Source organism: Ambystoma mexicanum, chromosome 10, assembly GCF_040938575.1.
Source record: "Ambystoma mexicanum isolate Mex_15411 chromosome 10, UKY_AmexF1_1, whole genome shotgun sequence".
NCBI lineage: Eukaryota > Metazoa > Chordata > Amphibia > Caudata > Ambystomatidae > Ambystoma > Ambystoma mexicanum.
In genome coordinates this window covers 349,831,106-349,856,317 of record NC_090932.1, presented here as the reverse complement: position 1 = coordinate 349,856,317, position 25,212 = coordinate 349,831,106, and positions in this window count along the sequence as shown.

Genomic DNA, 25,212 nt, shown 5'->3' with positions numbered 1-25,212 from the left:
GTGTATTATCTGATACCCCATATTGGCAACAAAACACTGATCCCAATGTAAACATAGATACTGAGATATTCCCAATGTATCATCCACAATCCTTTAATGCACAAAGGTCATTTTGTACTACAGATAGGTTATATAAAAGTTCTTTAGCTAGACACCAATCTTTTTTATCAAAAAGTAGAAAAAGAAGGCAAATAAAACAGTACAAGTATGATGGCTATCATGGGTTAGGGTTGGATACGGTAGAGGACCTCTGCCATCCGGACCAGTGTAATGGAGGAAGGGTCATTTTGCCCACCCGTACATTTGGCACACAGGAAACCTAATACTCAGGCAATAATGGGGAGAAGTTCTCCTTGCCCTTCCCTGGTTACAGCGGAAGAGATGCTACTGAAAGACACATTAGGACTCCATGTTGTGTACCTCCAGACTCAATTTTTGGACTAGGCTGCATCCCGAGCCCTGAGAAGCCTTCTCTCCCCTTTGCAGCTCTGGGTCCACTGACAGCCCCTCCTCCTCCTCCCTTGTCTAGGCCTCACAGGATTCTTTCTCACGGATGCTCTGGCGCAAATTGTTGCAAACAGAAACTGTACTCTTTTATCCTTCCTCTGAGCTCATTGCCCTGTGTGTGACCGAGGTGAATCTCGACTTGTGGCCCATTCGTCTCCACAAGCCTCCTCTTGCTCTGGTAGTTATTGTCTGCACAACCTCTTGCCCCACCATTCTCCCTTTGATGTAACAGAAGTGTGACCCTTCTCCGCTGACCGCCCCAGGGTGCCCCCAATATAACTAGCCCCTGTGCCACTATATATCTTGCCTAAGACTAACACCTATCAATCTACTCATTCATGCTCTGTGGCGCCATGACGAATATATCTTTGGCCAAGCTCTATGATAACGCACCTGGGGGGCAAGACCCTTGTATCCTTCACAACAACAAAGGCCTGAGGCAGGAATGTGTAAATATGTGTCTACAATTTATAAGTGTCCCCACATTCTAGTACGTGGTTTACATTCTGTATTATTCATTGCCTGTCAGGAGATAGTATGTAGCTTAGCTTAGACAGAACACCCTCTTTCTTTGGAACTGGCCTGACCTTCACACCACCCAGATGAGCCTAGCTGACAACGTGCTGCCTGAAGTAACAGCCCTGAACCAGTCAATCATGTCGAGCAAGCCCATTTACTGCTATACTGTATCTATGTTGTCCACCAATCCCAATGCAACTTGATGTACCTATAGGGAATCATCTCTAATGAGCATTCTAAAGCATATAATGTACTGTATTCTGTATCGTTGGTCAGAGCGCTCTAGAGGCAGCAAAGACATCTGCATGCATATACCTTTATAAAACTTTACTTTCCTCACAACCTTTCTTCTAGTCTCATTCCCTACTGGGGTATGTCCTTTACATTTTGTCTACAATTGTACTACAATTGTACTTTGGGGAATGACCACCGTCACTTGGTGATCCCACCTACGTGATTGCGGGTGCCCTGATGAGACCCCCATGCCCTGCAGTGAGATCCGGGACACCCCATCAAGACTACCGCCACCTACGGCTGACCAGCTGAGCGTACGCACCAGAGAGGTTCCAAGGTTCCCGGCTTTTGCAAATACCGACTGCTCGTTGGTGCCGGCCACAGCTTGATTGGGGGGGTGACATCCCGATTGTGGATAGACCGCGCACGGAGGCTCTCGGATTACCTCGGACACATGAATATTGGTTCCGAGAAAAATGAACAGAAGAGAAATTAAAGGGGGTAAAAAACAAGAGGGTAATGGCGAAGGAACGGTTTGGGAGTCAGATTATGTGTATGGGATTGTATGTGTGTTGTCTAGCATGTTCTTTTCCTCTTTTCTTCATATGGCCATTAGGTTTTTTATATCAAGGTAACAGAATAAGGAGGAGAATATGGGAACCTAGCTCTGAAAGGGGGTGGAAGGCGGCACCACGTAGTACTGTCTTGACCAGTGCAGGAATATAAGTGGAAAAAAAAGGAAATATATAGGAGTCTTGTATATTGAGTAGACTATGCAGATATTAGCAAACTCTTTTGCTTGTACGAACAACTTTCTTAGAGGTCGGCCCAGAAGCAGCCCAGGGCGAGGTGAGTGTGAGGGACGAATGTGGAAAAAGAATCTAACAAGTTCCGTAGTCGAGTAGGGCTAAAAAAACAAAAGTGTTACAGATATCTGTTTTATGTTCCATGTTGTTAGTGAAGTATGTCAGTTTGTCTAGGTGTATCCGTTAAATGGTTTTATGTTTCATTTGTTTTGATGATTTCCATGAAGTGTTCCAAATCGAGCAAGGTGTAAGTGAAATGTTTTAAAACTGTGATGATGTAAGTCTTTTCCTCAGTTTTATAGGCAACCTAAGGCCTGCCGACATACTTTTAGTGTTACTACCACACACGCATGCCAACAGTGAACAAGGTAGAATCATTGGCGCAAATACTCCTTTGATGCATATTTGTCAACACCTCCTTCTGTACAATGAAATGATAAAAAAGTATCATGACCAGCGGCTTACTGAGATTAAGGGGGAGGGGTCGTCCCAAGTGTGGCCGAAAGGGGGATCATTTGACAAAAGGGTACTAGATCTTGTGACAACATATTTGTTAGCCAAATACAGGGGGAAACAACTCGAAAATAGAAGGTAGGTTCTGGACCTATGGAGGATGTTTGAAGAAATGCCTCTGGCAAATAACAGAAAAAAGGAAACACCACCTGAGGAGGTATCTGGCTCGAAAGTATGGTGGGGATAAGCAAAAGAGGAGAGCCCAAAAAATGGTACCCCCTGCTAACTAGGCCTGCTGAAGGATATGGCGACCTATCGTATTTACCACAGCCAAGTGCGCCCACAACACTCGAGGCAGCACCTCCGCCCCCTTATCATCCTAGAGGTTTGTCTGGTCCCACATGCACACCACCGGTAAACAATGAACGTTTGACTAGGGATCTAGAAGCACAACTGACCACTACACAAGCAGCATTAACCCAGTTGAGAACACTGTGTGATAAGAGTCAAATGTTGGCAGGGGGCGGGGAGACACCATCACCGGTTCCATCAAAGAACCCATCCAGTATAACAGAGGATGAGTGGAAGTCCGGAAAATTCTTCTTCCACTTTAATAACACCCCAATAAAAGTACTATATGTAGATAAAGGGAGTGACAAAGCTAGCGATGAAGAAGGCAGTGTAGAATACGACAGGGAAATAGAGATAGAAGAATGTTGGAGCGACTAAGATGAATATGAGGAAGGAGTGACCGCAGTAGGCCTACAGCTACCACAGAAAAAGGGAGCTGGAAGAGGGGGAACCGTTGAGGGAAAGATGGCAGGGGAGGCTCAGGAGCAGGATAGGGAGCATGCTACTGACAAAAAAGAAAGGAGTAAAGGTAAGTAAGACAAAGGGGAAGAACAGAGTTACATTTGCCCCCCAAGGCCCCATTATGTAACTTGGGCATTGATGAACAAAACAAATTTGTTGAAAGCATTGCCTGCGCTGTTGGAAGGGGCGGGGAAGTGGATATACACCTTTGAGAAAAATACTGCAGGGGTCCCACTGGCCGTAGGGGATTTAAAAGCTTGTTATTGTCCACTGTGGGTGATCAAGCAGATGGGGTGTGGGTGAAGGCGGGGTTCCCGGGAGTAACATTGATTGTGACCACCATGATGAGTCATATTTCAATAATGTAAGGGCCCAGGTGTGGGATGCACTGCAGAGAACCTTCCCTGACACCCCTGATTTACACTTTGTGATGCAATGCACAATGGGGGATGAAGAAGATGCTGTAGAGGACATTCTTCGGGTTCAGGACATGTGGAGGGTGGAGACGGGCACCACTTGGGACCAGTCACCCTTCCTTTTTTGCTTCATTATCAAAGAGGCCTCCCGAAGGAGGTAGAGGAATCCTTAGATAAAATTGCCGGGATAAATGCCAAGGGCTGGCCCGAAATACAGAGAATCATAGTACACCACTGTAGGAGGATCAAAGAGAGGGAAAAATAAATTGCACAGAGAAGGTTGGTGGATGAAGCAAAACTTGTAAAAAATAAGCTGGTGAAGGTCACAGCGGTAACAACCGCATTACCATCTGGGAGACAGGGGGAAGAGGAGGAGGGTTCAGTAGCTTTACAAGCAAGGATGGCAGCAACATGGGCAGCACACGGGCTGGAGAAATGGACCAGAGCGGAACAATACAAGGGGCCTCAATGGCCCAACGGCAGGGAAGGCCTGGAAGAGGAAGAGGTGGCTACACGGGACAGCGAGGAGGGTATGGAGTACAGGGGCCTCGTGGGGGGGGACAAGGTGTACGTTGGACCTTTGGGAGATGGGGCCACTTTTCAAGGGAAGGTTGTACTTGACCCATGGGGTACTACCAAAATACACAACGCTTTGGCAATGAACAGCAGTTCGGCCTCCACCACCCAGGCAGTGCGTATGGATTGCCAATAGGAGGAAAGCAACAACAGGAACAATATGACAGCAATTACCAACCAGGGCCTGAACAATCACAGCAAAGACCCCACACAGCACAACCAGGGGTACAACAGAGACTAACAGGTCAAAATGCAATGGGGAACACCCACACAAACCCTTTCATCACTTCAGCGAATGGCGCACCAGCGCCCTTTCATGGAACAGCCGTCATGGGAGAAAGCATTTTCACCTTCCCAGGCACAAACACCAATCCAGATTAGGACAGCCCACAGAGAGCACTTGCATGTCCAGTGCTATCAGCTATCCTACGTCCAGACATTTAATGAAGTAATGCAAAAGGTGCCTGCAACATTATGGACCACAGGACCCCAAATTGTAGGGCTTTTACAAGAAGTAACACCAGTAAAAATAAAACTCAAAAAAAGGTGCAATGCTGCCCCGGGTCAAACAATACCCCTTGTCTAGGGAAGCCGAAGAAGGAATAAAAGAAAAATATCATGCACTACTGCAGCAAGGTATCATTGCAACATCAAATTCACCTTGCAATACAGCAATGTATCCGATTAAAAAGGCATGGGGCGGGGCTTGGAGGATTATAGAGGATTAACGGCTACTTAATGACATCAAAAAGAAGTAGTTCCCCCTTGTCCCAAACACTGCGTCCATTTTGTGTAGTATTCCAAAAGAATCCACATATTTCATGGTGGTAAACTTGAAAAATGCTTTTCTCTCAGTACCACTTGACCCCAGTTCCCAATATGTGACAGCATTTACCCTAGGGGGGAAAACATATGAGCACTGCAGATTACCCTAGGGCTATTGTGAGAGCCCAAGTATTTTTAACAGAATATTGCATGAAGATCATGGCAACATTGATGTCAAATGCGCAATAATTCAATACGTAGATGACCTTCTGAATTGCAGTGAAAGTGAAGAACAGTGCAGAGCAGACTGTGTAACATTGCTGAACTTATTGGCACAGAAAGGATCCAAGGTGGACAAAGGGAATTGCAGTAAAGTCTAGCCAAAGTATTGTATTTGGGGCATTTAATATCTAAAGATGGGAAACAAATATTTTGAGACAGAGCAGCAGCAATACGTGTAACAGTAATGCCCAAAACTGTAAAAGACATGCACAAGTTTCTTTGCATATGTAACTATTGCCGAGCATGGATACTTGACTATGCAGCATACACACGCCCCCTAATCCAGGCACTCAAGGAAGCACACAAGGAGAGCACAACACTAAAATGGACACAAGAGATGATCACAGCATTTTACCAATTGAAAGATGTCATTACAACAGCACCCATCCTGGCGACCCCCGATTATGATCGGGAATTCTATGTATTCGCACTGTAATGACACATTTATGACGGCAGTACTAACAAAAAAAAAACATCAGTAGGTCACAAGCCTTTGGCCTACTATAGCAGCACACGATTCTGTGATGCAGGGGCATTTCATGTGTGAACAAGCTCTCGCAGCCGCCGCCTTTGCAATTGAAAAAAATGCCACCAAAATGAAGGGGTGCTCAGTGACACTATTCTTTGAACCCTCATTGTTTGCTATACTCGAGCGATCGAAATGCACACTCATGACACAACGGGCTACAGCATATGAGATAATAATTTCAAGCGTGGTGCGTTGCAAAACTGTAAACCCAGCCACTTTAATAACAGAATCCTGCACAGTAGAAGACATGCAGGAACATGACTGTGCCACCTATGAGGGAGAGGGTGACAACATTCCCAAGGGAAGTGAAAATGCTCCAGGAGGAGGTGAAGTGTACTTTGTGGATGGGTTTTCATCCATTGACTGAGTGACAGGGGAAAAGCACGTGGGTGCAGCAGTAGTGAGGTTGGAAGGGGAAGAATATGAGATCATAGTGCAGAAAAGACTCCCCTCACATTATTCAGCACAGACTACAGAATTGATAGTGCTAATTGAAGGATTACAAACACCGAAAGGGTGCACGGGAACAATCTACCCAGATTCGGCGTACGTGATGACCATGGTACACGCCAGCTTATCACGATGGTGGAGGAGGGGTTTCTAGAGGGCCGATGGAACCCCAGTACAACACACCCAGTTATTAAATGACCTAATAGAAGCATTAGCAGAGCCCTCAGTGATTGCTCTGTTAAAATGCCAGGCCCATACTAATAACAATGACGTCATCTCATTAGGAAAGGCGGCTGCTGATGCCGCCGCAAAACAGGCAGCATACTTTCACAAACCCCAACCAGTCGAATGTATACTTAAAAATAACACGCAGGAAAACAAGGAAGAGAGGAAGAGGGGTTTAACTCAGTGCCCATTTCACAGATATTTGAGCTACAAAAATGTGCACCAAATGAAGCAAGAAATTTGGATAAAAAGAGGTTGTTAACAATCACCAACAGATCTCCTGTGGCTGCAAGAAATAACAGGGAAAGTAGTAATGCCTGTAGAGCTATTACGCATAGCATTCCAGCAGCTCCACTTCCCAGCACACACCTCAAAACAACACATACCCACAGACATCCAGGAAGAGTGGTTTGTCCAAACCTTCAGGAGCACCTGACAAAAATGACAATAGAATGTATCACTTGCCAAACATACAACTCAGGGATGACACTTAGAACCTTGCGGGGCACACTCACCCGACCCAGTGGACCTTTCTGGGAACAAGACATACATTACGCAGACATAGGAGAGAAGTGTAACGGGGCGAGGTACCTCATAGTAGTAGTTTGTCTTTTTTCTCACTGGGTGGAAGCAGGTCCTTGTGCACAACCAGATGTGAAATGTGGTGCCATACTGTCTGATAATGGGACCTATTTTGTAAATTACCTTTTCAAAGAAGTAACATCCCTGTTAGGAATAAAACACAAACTATGTTCGATTTACCACCTACAAGCAAATGGCATGGTCTAGAAAATAAACGCCCTACTTAAAAGTAGACTGTCCAAACTGTGCCACACAAAGAAAAATTGGGTGTATTGCTTGACCCTAGCTCTGTTTCAACTGAGAACTCAACGGAGCAAAGACAATCATTTGTCCCCACATGAAATGGTGACAGGGAGACATACAGAAACACCACTATCTCCAGTAAGAAGGGCGTCTGACGTTCACAGAGCAGCCACAGTGCTGGGGGATGAGTTCAAAGAATATCTGACAGAACTCACAAGGGCAGTGCGAAGTATAGCAATGAAGATAATGCCTCCATTCACGCGTGAAGAGGAAAAAGACACTAATACACCAGCACCAGACAGTTCTACCTCTCAGTTAATGCCCGGAGAATTTGTGTATGAATTCTCAACAGAATTTGTGTGTGTATGAACGCAGATTTGTACAGAGATGGAACTCTCCAAGATTTCATGGACCTTATGAAGTAATATACGGCACGCCTTCTGCAGTAAAGGTTAAGGGCCTGAAATATTGGATACACCTCTCTGATGTGAGAAAAGCACAGGTAGCACAATGCCTGAATGTGAACCGCAACAAGAACAAGAAACAGTTCCACCATAATGGGGAAATGCTAACAGAATACGTGTATAACTAACAATGAATAATGGAGGAAGAAATGTGATTATTATTGCAAATGTAAAGGTTCTTAAATGTACAAAGTAAAGAAGTAATTTAATATGCAACTCTTTCTTTCTCTCTCTCTCCCTCTCTCTCTCTCTCTCCCTCTCCCCTTCTACCAGTTCTATTAATTACATTGCATAAAGAGAAAAGTATTACTTTTTTTTTGCTTGTATGTGTACTTAACACTTTGTATTGCCCTCTTCAGGTTAAAATATGGCAGAAAAGAGGGCCCTCAATGACAGCACCACAGAAGTAGATATCAATAGGGGAAATGTTAGCATTACTAGAGCATATAGCTGCGATTGCGGGTTGTATTTTGTTGCAATAGTGTTTTCTATAATGTTATTTTGTTTAGGGCTGTACTGGAGCATGACTTTTATTCTTGAAGATATAAAAGAGGGGGGATGTGGTAAAGCTGGTGCAGGAGGGAACAGTCCACATTTGGAATGGGTTTAATGTAATCTGGGCCCATAATGCCTCCACAAATCTTAATCTCACCACTTTATACAAGAATCACACTGTTAGCCCCACTGGTCACTTATTCTGCAATGAATTTTAATGAGAATGCCTTGAGTGATTAGAATGCTGACAATTACATTTTTGATGTATCAGTACTGCTATATGTACACACACAAACAACCAATGAACCTACCTCAAATGGCGAGTACAGGCACTTTATGCCCCAACCCCCAACCCCACAAATGTATTATATCCCACCACCTTGGCAGAGCACTACTGAACATAACAATGAAATGTGTCAGGCATTTTTCCCATACGGTATCAAAAGTTGATGAAGTTACACAATGATCTAGCGGGGAACAGAAAGTGGAAAAGGGGGACAGAACGTAAAAGGTACAACGCTTATCATGGCCTGGGGTTAGACGAAGTAGAAGACCCCTGCCACCCTGATCAGTCCAACAGATGGTACTCTGATATGAGTGCTGTTACGCAGAATTGCAGGCAGTACCCTCTGGGATCACTACACATAATTAGGACTACAGGTGTAAGCAAGAACAACCTTTGGTATAAATCTGTACCACACAGTTTGTTGGTAGTGAGTTAAGCAGCCAGGCTTATCTCAAGAGTGAATGTGAGCAGTACAAGTAGTTACACAGAGGACTTTCAATTACAGTAGTTCAAGTAGACACTTATACTGAAGGTTTCTTGGTAACACTTATTAATTTATTAAGGTCAGTTAGAAAACATTTCACTAGAAGAAGACAACTTAATATTATATACTAATACACTTCAAGACAAAACTCTAAGTGTTTATGGAAGTTTGACATCCCCTGAAGTAAGAGCAAAATGGCACTTCAGGTACTTAGCACTGAGCAAAAAGGACAAAAGTAAGTAGAATAGATTACATATACTTTCTAGGCAGTGCAAAGAGTTTCAGTTAACCAGAAGAGTTCAATTCAAGTCAATGGGCCAGTGTCCTTGATAGGAAAGAGCAGTTCTGGTATCAAACGGTAGCGTCTTTGCAAAAGTGCTCAGAAGTAGTTTAGGCAAAAAAGGATCATTTGTGGTAACACAAGCTGATTAGGCCTGTAAGTTCGGAAAGTTTCACAAACGTTCACAGCGAGAGTGGAGTTCTCTCAATCGGGTTGGCACAGTACCTTTATATGAAGAACCAAATGATGCTGAAGTCGTGGCTCCTGGCAGTTCCTTCAGATCTCGCTGTTCCTGAGCCTCAGTCGTGGCGACAAGAGGGAGGTCGTCGGGGGACTCCTGCACTGCACGGGTTTTTGAAGAAAGCAAACAAAATAGAGTCACTTCAGTTCCAGTAACTGTAGATTCAAGAACAACAGCTGGTGTCCCTTTCTCTGGTTAATCCTAACCAGCTTTAAGAATGGTATCCAGGTCTTTTATGAGTTGATTGGTCCCACCAACTCAAAGGAAGAAGCCGTCCTTGAAGGAGCTTCTCTGTCGAATGAGTTTGGCAATTCGGACCTGCAGCAGGGCTTCACCGGGCAAACCAATGGTCCAGGAGTTGCAGCAGCCATCATCTTCCAGCTCATCTTTGGTTCTTTCATTCCAGTGGTTGACTCTGTCTTTCAGTCCACGAGACTCGACTTTTAAACAGTTTTAATCCTTTCATTCCAGCCTAGCTGTCACTTACCCAGCAGGGTGGCTGTCCTTGCCAGACAGTCAGACAGCCAACCATGCCAGATTGCATTTGGGCCTCCTAGGAGACTAAGCACAGGAAGTTTCGGGCACCTCCCTCACTTCCTGCCCACCCCAGACACTCAAACACCAAGGGCGGACTTCAATCCTGAAGCCCGCCAAAGGCACACGCACAAAGGGTCCAAACCTGGTTTGGCACGCAGAGACAAACACTAGAAGGACTTTTCCAAAAAGAAATGGCGTAAAAAGAAGACCAGGACCCGTTTAAACAAAGGGACTTAAGGCACCATCTTGAAAAACATGGTTCCTGTGATTTTTAGCTACCGGTGTGTGCGGTCGGGAAAAATCATGGTAGTTCATTGTAAAATCACTGCCACCAGCCTTTTCAATAAGAAAGTTTAGCATTTGACTGCTACATGAGTGATTAGACACAGGGGATACTATGTAACCCCTCCAGCACTCCATTGCAAGATGGTGTGTGCTGGGTATATGAATTTGGAAAAGACTAGTAAAGTCAATTACACTTTACATTCTCTGGGAAACAGTATTTGATCGCAGAGAAGGTATTTAAACCTTTGGAAAGTCTAAAAGACATCCCTGTGTCACTGCACTGAGGGTGCTGTGTAGCACAGAGGAAAAGATGATGCCTATGGAGTTATCTAAAACGTCATAATCAGCGAACACAAATGTAAAACACACATAAAAAAAAATGAAAGAGTGGGAAAAAAGGCTCTCACTCTTTCCAGGTAAAACAAATCAAATCCTCAAAATCCAGCAAAGTTTCTGGGGGTCTCTAAAGTGAAGGGAATTAGCACATTTATGAGAATTCTCCCTAACTCTCGTTCCCCCCCCAGACTATGACGACCAGGACATATTCAAAGGAGGCACATTTTTTCATTTGTGATAAAGTCAATTTGCAAATTTACAAAGCGTCTGTGGGGCGGGTCATATTCCTGGGTTGTATGTAAGACAAGTCGTCCAGTCGGCACAATACTTCTATGCAATGGAGGGGAACTTGGGAGCGAACCAGTATCTTTGGAACTTTGCTGTACTTTTCCCCTTAGTTGAATGCAACACAGAGTGAGCAACACGTGCCAAGTATAGCCACAATGGATGGTGGCCACTAGCCCGGCCATGCTATCATGCCCTAGGCGCTCAAAGCAACACACACCACCTTTAGTTTCCTAACTCTGTTTCTCGTTCTTGGGGTCCGCCTCTTGGAGGTCTGCCAGTCCGGAAAGGGATGCCAGGGGGTCCTCAAATGCAAGTAGAAACAGCGGCACATAGTTAGGAGCCTGAGGGCCATAAAGGCTGAATTTTTGGCATGGTGGTCTGTCAATGTATTTCCCTGAAGAATGTTATCTGAACACTGAGTATGGGCTTCACATTTCATGATGGTCAGCTCGGTGGGTAGCAAAATAGCATTAAGTAGTGCTCCAACATAGGGTGCAATAAGAGCAGGTTTACCTTGGGCAGTGAGGTAACCTCTCTGTTTCCACACGGTTCCATAATCAAGTGAGATCCCAAAGGCATAGCGGGAATCTGTGTATGTAGTGGCTGTGGGTTATTTGGTGATGGTGTAGGCCCTGGTGAGGACAATGAGTTCAGCACCCTGTGCTGATCTTACTGATGGGAGCTGTAACGCTTCTATGGGCTCACAGCGCTACAGACTGCAAATCTTGCCTGTACATGTCCTGTAGAATCTCTAAGAGACGAGTGCCAACAAAGTTCTAATTCAGCATTGGGGAGGGGATATCTTTGAGGTTGGGTCGTGGAGAAGAAACTATATCAACTGCAGCAAGTCAATCATGCGGGTGACTATCATAAGGAGAGGACAAAAGGGAGGCAAGATTAAGAGGGGCACATCTGATGAGGGTGATATTAGTGGTGGAGATGAGTAATTTTCTTACTTGGTGAGGCAGGCCACTGATAGGTATTGTGTTTGACCTCTGAGGAGTAGGGCCAATACAGAGTGTGACACTGCCACATTTATGTGACATGCCAGTGATATGGTGTCAACTTTGCAAAGCAGGAGTGCAGCAGCAGTCACCAACTTCAGACATTTGGGGAAGGCATAGGCTACACGGTCTAACTGAGAGCGGCCATAAGCAACTGGGCATTGTAGGTCCCCATGCTTTTGTGTGAGTACACCTAAGGCACACCCCTCTTTCTCATCACATGCCATGGTGAAGGATTTGGAATAATACGGGAGTGCCAATGGATGGGCGATGGAGAGGCAAGTTTAAAAGCAGTAGTGTACTCTGGATATCAGGTTAGTTTATCAGGCAATGCATCTAAAGGTATCTTTTGCAAGGCCGCAACAATGGAGGCATAATCAAGAATCCAAGGGCAGCAAAAATTGCTCATTGCCAAAAAGAGGTGGAGCTGTCTCCTCCTGTCAGGGATCGGGCATTGATGGATACATTAAACACAGGAGGTTTTGTCACTCTTTAGGTATTAGGGCAGAAAGGAATGGTGACACCATATCAATGCACGTAAAGAAGGAGTGATTGGGACAGAGACATCAGAGCATAGTGATAGGATCTGGCACAACTGGATGAGAAGACACGACAGCCTTATTAAGAGCTCTTAAGACATGTGTGAATGGTACTTCTCTGTCCTTTCTTTGGCCATAGAGAGTATGGGGGTATTTGCACAGGCTTGTGGCATAGTAAAACATACTTTGGTCAAGGAGTAATTGAATGACAGGCTTGATACCTTCTTCTGCTTGGGGTGAAATCCTGTTCTGTGGCACTCATGGTAGAGGAACCTCAGGATTCAAGGTGATGTCCAGGAGGTGTTGCAATTGCATATGGCATGGGTCAGGGTGACAGTACCCTCTGGAGGGATGGGTGGGAGCGAAGACTGTTGTAGGAGGAATAAACATTCAGCCTGTTTGACTGTGGAACCTCTAGATAAATACCCTCCATGGAGCAATAAATGATACAATTCATTTTGCACAATAAATTAATACCCAACAAGTTAACAGGTGAACAAGGGCTAAGGAGAAAACATGTTGGTTAGGAATGGGACCAATTGAAATGGATAAGTTGTTTGACACTGGCTGTGGGATGATTGTACCAGACATTCCAACGCCATTTATAATGTGATCAGAGACATTGAAATGAGGAAAATCTGCTGCCCTTAGTTTAGAGCGGTGGGCAAAGCTATCAACCAGTATACTTTTGTCCCTGAATGTTACACTGGAACGGCCTGGTCCAGCGTGGGCAAAGCAGCAGCCAGCATGGCAGGGTCCCTTTGGCAATGTCAATGTAGTCCATAGGATATCAGCATATACTGGTAACCCCAATTTGGAGGCAATAGGAGGAGGAGGCGGCGAGGGTGGTGGATTAACATTGGAGTTGCCAGGGGTAATTATTAAATCATTTCTGGGAGCAGTGGGACCATATTGCCATGGTCTGGGGGTTTGATAGAGCATTGCTGGATGAGGAGGCCGGTCTGCTTACAATATCTGCAAAATGGTTGCCCCCGTTAAGGTTGCAGGGTGGGAAAAAATAGATGCGCACATGCCTGTGGAGGCAGCTGGGCCGGGGCAAAAAGAAGGGGGTTGTTGAATGCATTGCTGGTGTGAGAAATGCGGGCGTCCCCTGTTGCCTAAGGCAGTTTGTTGAGTATGCTGTAAGGCCATTAGGCTGGAGACACCATCTTATTCTTGTCTTTTGAGTTTGTCATAGAAGTATTGGGCAGTTTGTAGTGCGCTTTCAACGTATTGAGCTTGATACTCAATTTGGGCATTTTTAATGTTCTTGGAGATTTCTGGAAGGAGGCTGTTAACAAACGTGATACAAGGGCAGGCTGAGACTGTTAACCATCATAAGCAATGCCGGCGTATTTAGTAAACCAGTATGTCAGTCTAGACAGGCAGTCATTTGAGGAGAATAAGGTGGCAGAAGTTCATCAAGGAAGTCCACTGGGGGGAACAGGAGGGAGTAAAACCATCCGGCCATGCACAACAGGGAGATGTGGCAAATAATTAACACAGTACAAATATCTAGGGCACACCAACAAGACAAAAAATTGGGATACCAGGCATATTTCGGCGAGCATGGGGTAGTAACTGGAATCTCCCATTAGACGAGCCTGCAGACACATTTAAAGAGCTCTGGAGTAAATGGAGAAGTTCAGTTTTAATGGCATACCACTACACTGTCTGGGTAAATGGCTGTGGCGCAGCTTGAATGCAGTGATAAGTATCTTGGAAGGTACCTCTAGGAGCTTTATAAGAGCTAGAGTGTGGGTATTTTACTTTCAAAATTGTTTTCTCGGTAATACAAGAACATTACCTGTGGATCATCCGGCATGTCCTCTGCACCCTACTGGTCTCTTGAATGGGGCACTATTCAGGCAGTTTCCTACAGGACAAGCCTGTGAAAGCTGATATAACTGGGGGCAGCCTCCCGGATTGCAGTCTCTGCACTGAATCCTGGAAACCCAGCAATTAACAATGAACATCAGGACAATGCAAATAATGAATCTAATAGATGCACTGAAAGACATTAGGCACATACTGAAACCAACGTACCAGGCAATGTTATTTCATAGATAGGCACGTGCATTACAATACAAAACACGTGGTGAGAGTGGTAACCAGCAGTCCAGATGGACATGAACAAAACCACGGCATGTGAATACTGCAACCGGTGAGATAAAATGGCATGGAGACAGTGCAAATATCGAAATAAAACAGGTTGGTTTGCCCATCAACAGAGGTTGGAGGAATACAATGGTTCCTTACATCTGTACAGCGACACCCAGTATGCCTACAGACCATCAAATCAGTGCTCACATTCTCTGTGGTCCGCAGGCTTCCCAGGAGGTAAGCAGGATGGAAGGAGTGACAGCACCATCTGATAAGTAAATCCCCAAGACAGGGGGAAACTATACGGCAATGAAGAGTCAGGACACAGCTGGGAGGCAAACCAAGTTATTATTAGAGAAAGGCAAACAGCAGAATACAGTAACACAGAATGACAAGTGACAGGTGGAATCAGTTGTCAGACAGAGAACTCTCTCTGCCAGTGTTAGGTCAGAGTGTTTCTCATATAGCATGGCAAGTTTCCATGAGGTTTTTGTACATTTGGTAATACTAGGGAAGCAGATATTTGTGAAGAGGCCTTGTGGTTACATGCAGGGTACATTGTGTAGCAAGATCAGTACGCAACTTTGGCGTACATAACTGAATACTCCTTGTAAGGTGGTATTTGTATACAGCTATGTAAAGGAACTGGGAGCTGGTGTCTCATGGGTCCCGAGGGCAGCATTAGGTTGTGCCCTGCCGAGCCAAGGAGGGGTGTGGGCATGACAGGAGAGCCGGGTGTAGCAAGAGGCCTCAGGCTAAGTTATGGTGAATAATCTGGGGCTTAGCAGGGGAGGGTGATTGCTAGGAGGCATAGTATCAGGACAATCCTGCCACATCAACAGCAACCAAGGCTTGATGAGTTTGCCTTTCCAAGAACAAACATTGACCCGTGTCCGAATTAGCAATCAGTGGGCTGGAGCTATCCCCTTTGTGGGTGGCACTTTTATCGATCACAATTAGTAGCACATAAGTTACCCATACTGCCCCTTCATTGTCCAATGCTTTACTTTCTGCCTCCTCAGTCATATGTACGTTTATCAAAAACTTGCAAGAATTAGGACTCTTAGAGGAGTATTTTCTTCCATTTTTTCTTTAGCCATCTTCAGGTGAGAGATAGGCAGAGCTGGAGGGGGTACTATATTATTGATCACCACCTCCTTGCAATTATCGGCAAGCTCTAAAGAGGGTAGCCGTGTTTTTCATTTAAATATTTATGAGGAGTTCATGAAGAGTTCAAGATGCATCTTAATGTCACTTAGCTGTAGGCTACGAAAGAGTTTAATACCATTTTATAAACAGAGATGGAAGGAGCTGTATGCTTTATGGTATTCTCCATATCTCGTAATGTGTGGTGTAAGATGGGATGCAGAGTGGAGCTAGTCAGGGAGCCCCTAGTGTCTTCATAAGAATTTTGATGCTCAGACATAAAAGAAGGTAACTCGTCCAAATTACCTGCATTAGATGCAGGCTGTCCCGGAGACTTCAACATTCAGTAATCTGAATCTAAATCAACATAATTCGAATACCTCCAAGGGACTGCCATCTGCAACAAAGTTACTTTCTTCTGAGAATCAGGCCTACTGCTTGCATCCATCTGAATGTCAGTATTACAGCCGCAGTCTGAAAAGAATCACCAATCTTTATTTGTACAGTAGGTGTTTGTTTGTTAGCCAGGTGAAACGATGTGAACTATCTTACTGTTCTTAGTCACCCAGCCTCCCCTGTCTCACCTAACCTCTCACTTTATTTGTGCCCCTGTTTTTTAAATTCAAATTCAGCTGTGTGTGCTCTTACATCTTTGTACCCTCTTTGTATTGCATTTGTGCCCCTGCTTTTGAAATTAGAACTTAGGTTTTTTTGCTTTTACATCCCTGCACCCTATTTGCATTGTATTTGTGTTACTGTTTTTAAAATTCGTACTTAGGTGTGTGTGCCATTACATCTTGCACCCTCTTTGCATTGCATTTGTGCACCTATTTTTGAAATCCGAACTTAGGTGTGTGCGCTTTTACATCTCTGCACCCTCTTTGCATTATATTTGTGCCCCTTGTTTCCCAGAATTCGAATTTCCTTTTTGCATTGCATTTGTGCCTTTTGTGACTGCTAGGCCACCTGGTGAGTTTAGCTAAAACTGTGCTGTGCAGCCACTCTCCTTTCTTTCCTCAAGGAACCTCTGCTGGCCCTATGGCTATCACCATTTCACCTATCTTCTCTAACTGCTACACTATCACCTATGCTTCCTCTCGCACACAAAGTCTGGAAGGAAAAAGCACCAACATGACATCCTGTCCACAAACCCTGGCTTACCTATTGCAGGCACCTACAGCAGTACACCTTCCAGACAGCTCTTCACTGATATGCTCTTCTCTGTCCCTTCTACGGATCTATGGCCTCCTCATCTCATCTCCCCTTTCCTCCCTTTCACAGAGCAATCACTCTACTCCAGAAAACCCCTGCGACTCTATCTTACTTCCCAATAACATAGAGTGACATAATATTAGCATGCCCACACTTAGATAGAACTGTGAATACTAGCATGTCCACACTTAGATAGAACTGTGAAAATTAGCCTGCGTCGCATCTAGATGGAATTGTGAATACTAGCATCTTCACACTTAGATAGAACTGTGAATGTTAGCATGTCCACACTTAGACAGAACTGTGAACATTAGCCTGCGTCGCATCTAGATGGAATTGTGAATACTAGCATGTCCACACTTAGATAGAACTGTGAATACTAGCATGTCCACACTTAGATAGAATTGTGAACATTAGCCTATGTCGCATCTAGATGGAATTGTGAATGTTAGCATGTCCACACTTAGATAGAACTGGGAACATTAGCCTGCGTCTCATCTAGATGGAATTGTGACTACTAGCATGTCCACACTTAGATAGATAGAACTGTGAATGTTAGCATGTCCACACTTAGACTGAACTGGGAACATTAGCCTGCGTCGCATCTAGATGGAATTGTGAATGTTAGCATGTCCACACTTAGATAGAACTGGGAACATTTGCCTGCGTCGCATCTAGATGGAATTGTGAATGTTAGCATGTCCACACTTAGATAGAACTGGGAACATTACCCTGCGTCGCATCTAGATGGAATTGTGAATATTAGCATGTCCACACTTAGATAGAACTGGGAACATTAGCCTGCGTCGCATCTAGATGGAATTGTGAAAGTTATCATGTCCACACTTAGATAGAACTGGGAACATTAACCTGCGTCGCATCTAGATGGAATTGTGAATGTTAGCATGTCCACACTTAGATAGAACTGTGAATACTAGCATGTCCACACTTAGATAGAACTGCGAACATTAGCCTATGTCGCGTCTGGATAGATTTGTGAAGTTAGCATGTCTGCACTTAGATAGAACCGTCAATACTCGCATGTCCACACTTAGATAGAATTGTGAAAACTAGTCTGCGTTGCATCTAGATGGAATTGTGAATGTTAGCATGTCATTGGCAGATGCACTGGCCACTAGAGTCTAAATGGAGGATAAGGGGAGCTATCAGAGAGCATGTTAGAGGTGGGGACTAGAGGAGTATGGAACCTGTATGCCAGTCAGACCCAGATCAGGACAGAGCCGCAACAGGGGAGACTACACTTCAATTCAGGATAGAGACACAAACTAACCAACCCTACTAACAATTTCCCTTTCTGCATTCACCTCTCAAACTCCAAACCAAACACAACCAAAACCTACAGCACAACAAACCGCACAAACGTCACTACATTGCAACAACAAAACAAAAACACACATAGCCTTGCACAACAGTACACAACGACAACTGGCCGCAAACACCCCAGGCCCAGCCAACAGACCCACCGGGCTGAGGCCGCCAACAGCACATCACTGCTCTCCTGCACTTTTTCCTGCTTCCTCCCACTAACTCAACCTCCCCTCCTCTTTAAGAACCGCCAGAGCGCCAAGGGACCACTACGGTGGTGATAGTGCACGGTACAAATGTCCTTTAACATTAACATTAACATCCTCTCCCATTAATGGTGGCATCAAGTGGGAAGTCCTCTTGGCTGGCTTCTCATCATCACACTGCATCATTAATGTCTACCACACAGGCACTATCTTGGTTCAGGGTCCTCAACCTAACGTCCTCCTCTTTGACCAGCACCTGCTGTCCCTCATTAACTTCCTTCCTTCACCTGCGTCTCCCCCAACCACACTCTCAGTCCCTCCCCGTCTGACTGGTGTACACTGTCCCTGTACTCTACCTCAGAAAACCTTCAAAGGCAGAGACCTTCTTCACCTGGCTACTCTTAACACCTGCTCAGCCAACAAACACTCCGCCAACATCTGCCTCCTTCTTGAAGACAATAACCTAGACATTCTCGCTCTTACTGAGACATGGTTCAATGCCAGCTCTGTCCCTGATTTTGACTCTATTCTCCCTGATAGCTTCAACATCATCTCCAAGCTACAACCTCCCTGTGCTGGCAATGGGGTTGCCTTAATCTTCCCTGAGTGGGTTCCTTCTTCCGTCACACCCACCCAGCTCTACTTTGAGAGCCTGGTCTGCAATCTGGTTATCTCTCCATCCACCTCTCTGACCATTGCTACCATGTACAGGCATCCTGGTGCTGCCACTCTGTTCTTCTCTGAATGGGCTGATGCCTGTTCCTCCCTACTCTAAACCACCTCTACTCTCCTCCTCATGGGTGATTTCAAAATCCAATTGGACTCCCATGTCAGAGCATCCACACTCTTCCTTGACCTCTGCACACCACTATCCCTCTCCATTCTGTTTTCTGGTCCAACCCACACAGCTGGACAAACACTGGACACCCTCATCCATTCTGTCTTCTCTCTCTCTCCCCCTCTGGTCACTCCAATCACTTGGTCAGATCATTCTCTCCTCTCCTCTCACCTGAGTCCTCTCTACCTTTTGACTACCCCTCCAAAAGCCCTGCCAACCTCGTTCATGAAGATCAGTCTGATGAAACGAGTGTACACTGCTACTTTGTATAAACCTTCATCCCCTGTCCCCCGCCCCCAGACTCTCCCACCAACTCTGCTCTCAGCAAATTCCATTTGGCCATTACCAACACCCTTGACATTCTTGCACCAGTCATGAGGATCCACCTGAAACCTGCCTCCAAACATAACACCAGGGTCAACTCTGTACTTGCAGCCCTGAAGTGCAGAGTGCAGAGCTAAGGAACGGATGTGGAAAACTTCAGGCAAGAAGGAGAAGCAGGCAAGAGTGGTGGCATTACTCTGGAGGGGTGGACTGGTGAGTCCGACAACTACGCCAAGACAGTTGGAGCCTTGAAGCAGCAGAGGTGCCGAAGAACAATCCAAAGCAGACAAAACGAGTAATCAAGCTGTCCTGACAATATATGAAGTCCTGCTTCTATGATGAGGCCCATTGAAACCAACCCTCAAAGCAAGGTAATGGGGACGGCGGGTGGCCAGGGAGGGAACACTGCAATAAAGAATACTGTCAGCCTACTCGTCAGTGAGTGGTCAGAAGAGAAAAAAACATTGTGAAACCCATCCTGCTCGTTTCAGTGAGATAGGACATGGACAAGAGAATTACTATTGGGCCTACAATAGGAATAGCAAGTAGCAAGACAGTGAATCAGAATAGGGAGAGTAGGATATCAAATGTCTTCTGCCCAAGGAATTGAAGCACTGTTGCAACAAAGAGAAGAACCCTACAAAGAGAGAATCTGTCTCCCTAGTGGAACAAGGAATAGAACGACTTTAAGAGACACTGAAGAGGGCTCTTTTTTTCCAGGATTTCCAAAGCTAACAAAGCTGAGGGAAAGGTCTGCCAAAGAAACAAGTAGGGGAAACCAGCACTGGGAAAAGTCCCCTACAAGAACTAAGCACATTAATTCTCGAGATAGTCGAGCAATATCTCAAGGTTGCATACTAAAGCTGAAGAATCCTATCCAGGAGAGGGGAGTCCTTCTACTCTTTTCGTTGTTGTTTTCTGTTAGTGGTGGGGAACAGAGTAGCTTAGAGATGGACAGAGGACAGGCTGTTTACCTTTGGACTTCACAACCAACGACTAGCACCTTAGTTTGGTTAGGTAGATATAGCAAGGCATTTATTTCCATGACTTGATAAAATTACAAACACAAACCACATGGAGTGATTGGAGTTACTTTTCTTTCCCAAAAATGAGTGGGTCTTTCGCATTACCTGCTAAAATGTGATCTGAATCATATGTTCAACAATGATTCTGAACAATATTTTGTAGTTTCCAGTTGGAATTCGTAATGAGTTTCGCAGTGTAATGCTGGTCAAATGATTCGCTCTATTGGAACACACCTGGCTTTCAGCATTCAGTGAGAAGCAGAAGATTGGTTTGAACAAATGGTGCTTACACACATTTTGTGATCGGTCGTCCCTGTGTGTTGACAGGAAATGCCAATAAATCTGTATCAGAAATGGTCGTTTTTTAAAAGGAGTATTGTATTGCTAGCCAAAAGGGAACCATGTTGGTTCCGTTGAGCTTCCATGGAAAAGTCAGTTTGACATTGTTTCAGTAACACACTCCCTTGTTCAAGTTTCAGTTACTGATAAAACAAAGGCTGGTGCTTTCTTAGTATGTGCTGTATATGCCACTGGCGGTAATGTAAGATTGCCCGCCTTGGGAACGAGTTTGATACAAGAAAATAAATAGGGTATAGCAAGTCACCCCTGGCATACTTTAAAAAACGATATTATATATATATCTATATATGTATTTTTTTTTGGCAAACTGCTTTTAAATATAGAATGTATTTTTTAGGGCTTTCACGGATCCTCAATTCATAATAAATACCTCCATGGCATTCAATTTGATGTAGAAAAAAAATAGCCATGTTCTTGGTATAAACTTAATTGAGATTTTGAAATTCATTGTCTAAAAAATACATTCTATATTTAAAAGCAGAGTTTGCCCATGTACGTCTCACTGCAGTTCTAAAAATCCATAAAGACACTGCCTTTCTGAACTCGAATAAAAGGTAAAGTCAACATTTGTCACTAACATTGCCTTGGGATGCCAGGCTTATACGTGCTTGGTCTTCATCAGGACAAAATCTTCATCCCAGAATATGTTATGAAAGTCTTTTCGGGTCATCCATATCGCTTAGTGTGTCTCCATCTTGTGACGAAGAAGTCAGCAGATGCCTTAAAGCTATTGTTGCTTATTCTAGAAAGATAAATCCTGAATTCAAATAGTATAGTACACCCTGCTGAACATTCCCCAGACTTAGTTGCATCAACGAAATTGCTTTATTCGAGGCTTCACTGTGAGATTTCATTGTTCGTTTTGTTTTTCCTTTTTGCTTTTCAATTGATTTTGGTTTCTATGCACTTTTTTGTATTATTTTGTTTTATTTTTTATTTTAAGTGAAACTTGTTTTATTCTGGGACACTCGCCACTTACTCATCTTGCAATCTATTTGTGTTGAACTCTTCAGGTGGGTCGTACTTTCGCTTGTAGAGCAGCAGAAAAGTCTGTAAAGAGGGGAGTTCCTTCCACGACCACCACACCCTATGGAGCAAGAACATTAACTCTTCTTTACCCCCACTCACCTGTGTATGTTTGGAGCTTGTTTTTGCATGTGTTGACAGTTGTACTCACTCATTTCTTATTTTAGGTGTATGCGATGTGTTAATCCGAGCTGCATATTGGGAAATCCAGAGCCGTCTAGAGATGCCCCCATTTCATTTTCCATCTGCAGTTTGCAAAAGCACACGCATTGCATTTTGGGCTGGTGATAGCCTTTTAAACCACCCTCCATAGTGAACTTTCAATATTGCACATTCCTTTGCAGGATTAGCCTTTCTGATTGAGTGGGCCGAGTGCTGCAATAGTTATAATCAGGGCTTCAGATGATCAGCGTACCAGCCCATTGTAATCGGTACAATATTCCCAATAACCAAAATAGGGCACAAGAGGTACCAGTGTCTGATCAAGAGGAAATGAAATCCTTTTTTACTTCCTGAAATAGATTTTATTCCCAAATTACATGGAATAAAAAAAGTGAATATCTGCATATGCATTAAAGCCCTAATTGTGTCTTTGTTATATACTAAGTGGGATACTGTGATGGGATTAGAAAAGAGCATGTGGCATGGTTGTGAACACCCACTACTTACTGAAGGTAGCAAATGGCATTCATTTCTAGTTCAACAGGTTCTCTGATTCACCCCGGCATTGTCCTGAATCTGCCCTCAACCATAAAACACCATGAAATAAACGGGCACGTAATTCATACCCTTTTAGCAGCAGCAGTATTTGCTGCTTACACAGGCATACAAATGCGTGTGTATATTTGTGTCCAAGCCATGTAGGTAAATGTACTGCAATAAATGGAGCCAGTGCCACCTACCGTGCAATTAACTGTTGATAGTAGTATAGAACATGGATGTGCTCTACTATTCTCCGCTCCCTATACTAATGGCCTTAACTTATTTACACTTGGTCATTGATGGCATGTGATGACTTTAAAGACCATCTAGTTTACTTTTGTTCTACCTGCTCTAACACTAGGTTCTTGCTTGGTCTTTGGTAAGTAAGATTTCTCTTTTGGCAACTTTCCCTCCATAGTTTCTATGGACCCCCAATATTTCTGCTTTGTTATTTAACCTTTTTGAGGGGAAAAAATGACTTCAGTTTCCCCATAACAAATTGGCAAAAGGCTTGGGAAGCGGAGCCGATCAGTCATTCAGACCATCGGTACTGGGAAACTGTTTTCCTTTTTTTACCTTTTACTTGTTTTTAGCTTTTTAACACGGCACACAGCATCTAACAATGCAGTGCAATGGGGACACCTTTGTATCATTCAAGCCTTTTTACACTTGGGATTTCTGGTTCCTTTTATATGTGCCTAAAGACAAGCTGGTGGCAGCAATTGTATTTGTGCCATTTTTGTGTTACTTCAAGTGTGCACATTTATGTTTACCGCGTATGGCTAGAAAGCGTGGCTAGTGCCCTGAAATGGCCATGCCACAATATTTTGCTTGTTCTTTGGCCATATTGTTTGGCCTTCTTATTACCTTATTACCTTGCCAGGTAAGGGAATCCCATATAAGGTGATGCACTTACCCAGGATGTGTGCGCATCCATCCATCTCTCCCTCGCCACCAATGGGTGGGACTGTCTTCTCCCAATCCATGTCTGGGTGTGGGACATGAGTGAAACCCATAGTTGTCCCTGATTGGATAACTGCTTGGACTTGCTTCTAGGCTGCATTTTGGATAAGCAGACTGCTGCAGCCATTTCTTCAAATTGGTGTTGACGGAAATAATCGTTTGTAGGAGAACGGCCTACTTAAGATATGAAGAAGACTCCTGAAGAGGCTTGCCATCCATCCATTCCTGCGTCTTGCCTGGTGGAGCACTGTTGGACTACCTGATTTGCAAAAGCCCTGTGTGGTGTTTAACCCCTGTACTAGTGAGACCCACCAATCTCGATGTGTTCTCGAGGAACCAGCTGTCCTGAGCCTTCGGAAGGGTCCCTGGACCAAATGTTAGACTGTCAGTTCTCCAGTGGGCTACCTTACTAAAAACTTAAAATGCAGTAACATCTGAAAGATAGGAACGCATTTTGCTTACCTAGTAACTTTGTTACATCCCTTCTTTTGAACAATCACAAACACAAGTAACTTACCTGCTACTGATGTATATTATGGGGAGAAGAATTGTTGCTCATGTAACGTTTGGGCACAAGGCCCCCTGGGGATCCTGAAGTTGGGGATTTTCACTTGTGTCTTGGTACCATCTTTACTGCATCACTTTAGTTGCCTCCTTTTTGTTTATTTAAGTGATTGAGTGCACTTTAAGAACCTTATGGTGAAAGCATATATGTTTATCATTGAGTATTTTGCAATAGTGTCACTGGTTTAATTTTTGTGTGTGTTTACGGCCTAGAATGAATATTGTGTATTTATACTTTACTGTCTACATTGAATTATTGTGTGCTTCGCTGTGTGGACTCGTTGTGGACCCCTGACTACACTCACTCTCATCAGGGGTTCTTTTACTCAAGGTCTCAAGGTCACATGTCGTACTATGGATGGGACATAGAATAACTTCTCAGACTACAAAACAAGACCGAATTAGGAAGTTGGCAGATGACACTGTTTTCATGTCAGTTATCTGAACAGGGAGTACAACGGACATCAAGTGCAAGTCATAGTGCAAGTCATCCTTGACGGCTTACTAGAAACACATTTCATTGGCTCTTAAACCATAAGGCTCTTCATTATACATCCTTCTACAATTGTTTGGCACACTTGTATGCTTCTGAAATATTCGATGCTCTAGCAGCACGTAAGCTGGTACCCCAGGTGTTAGTGGGTGAGCCTGACCATGTCTCCCCACCCAATTAGCCAAGTATCTCATCACTCATGCCACCTGTCATTCATTTTGGCTTTGAACTCTGCTTTGTAGTATCTTCTTGCCTCTGGGAATAAAAGGGAGTATAGGCACTTGC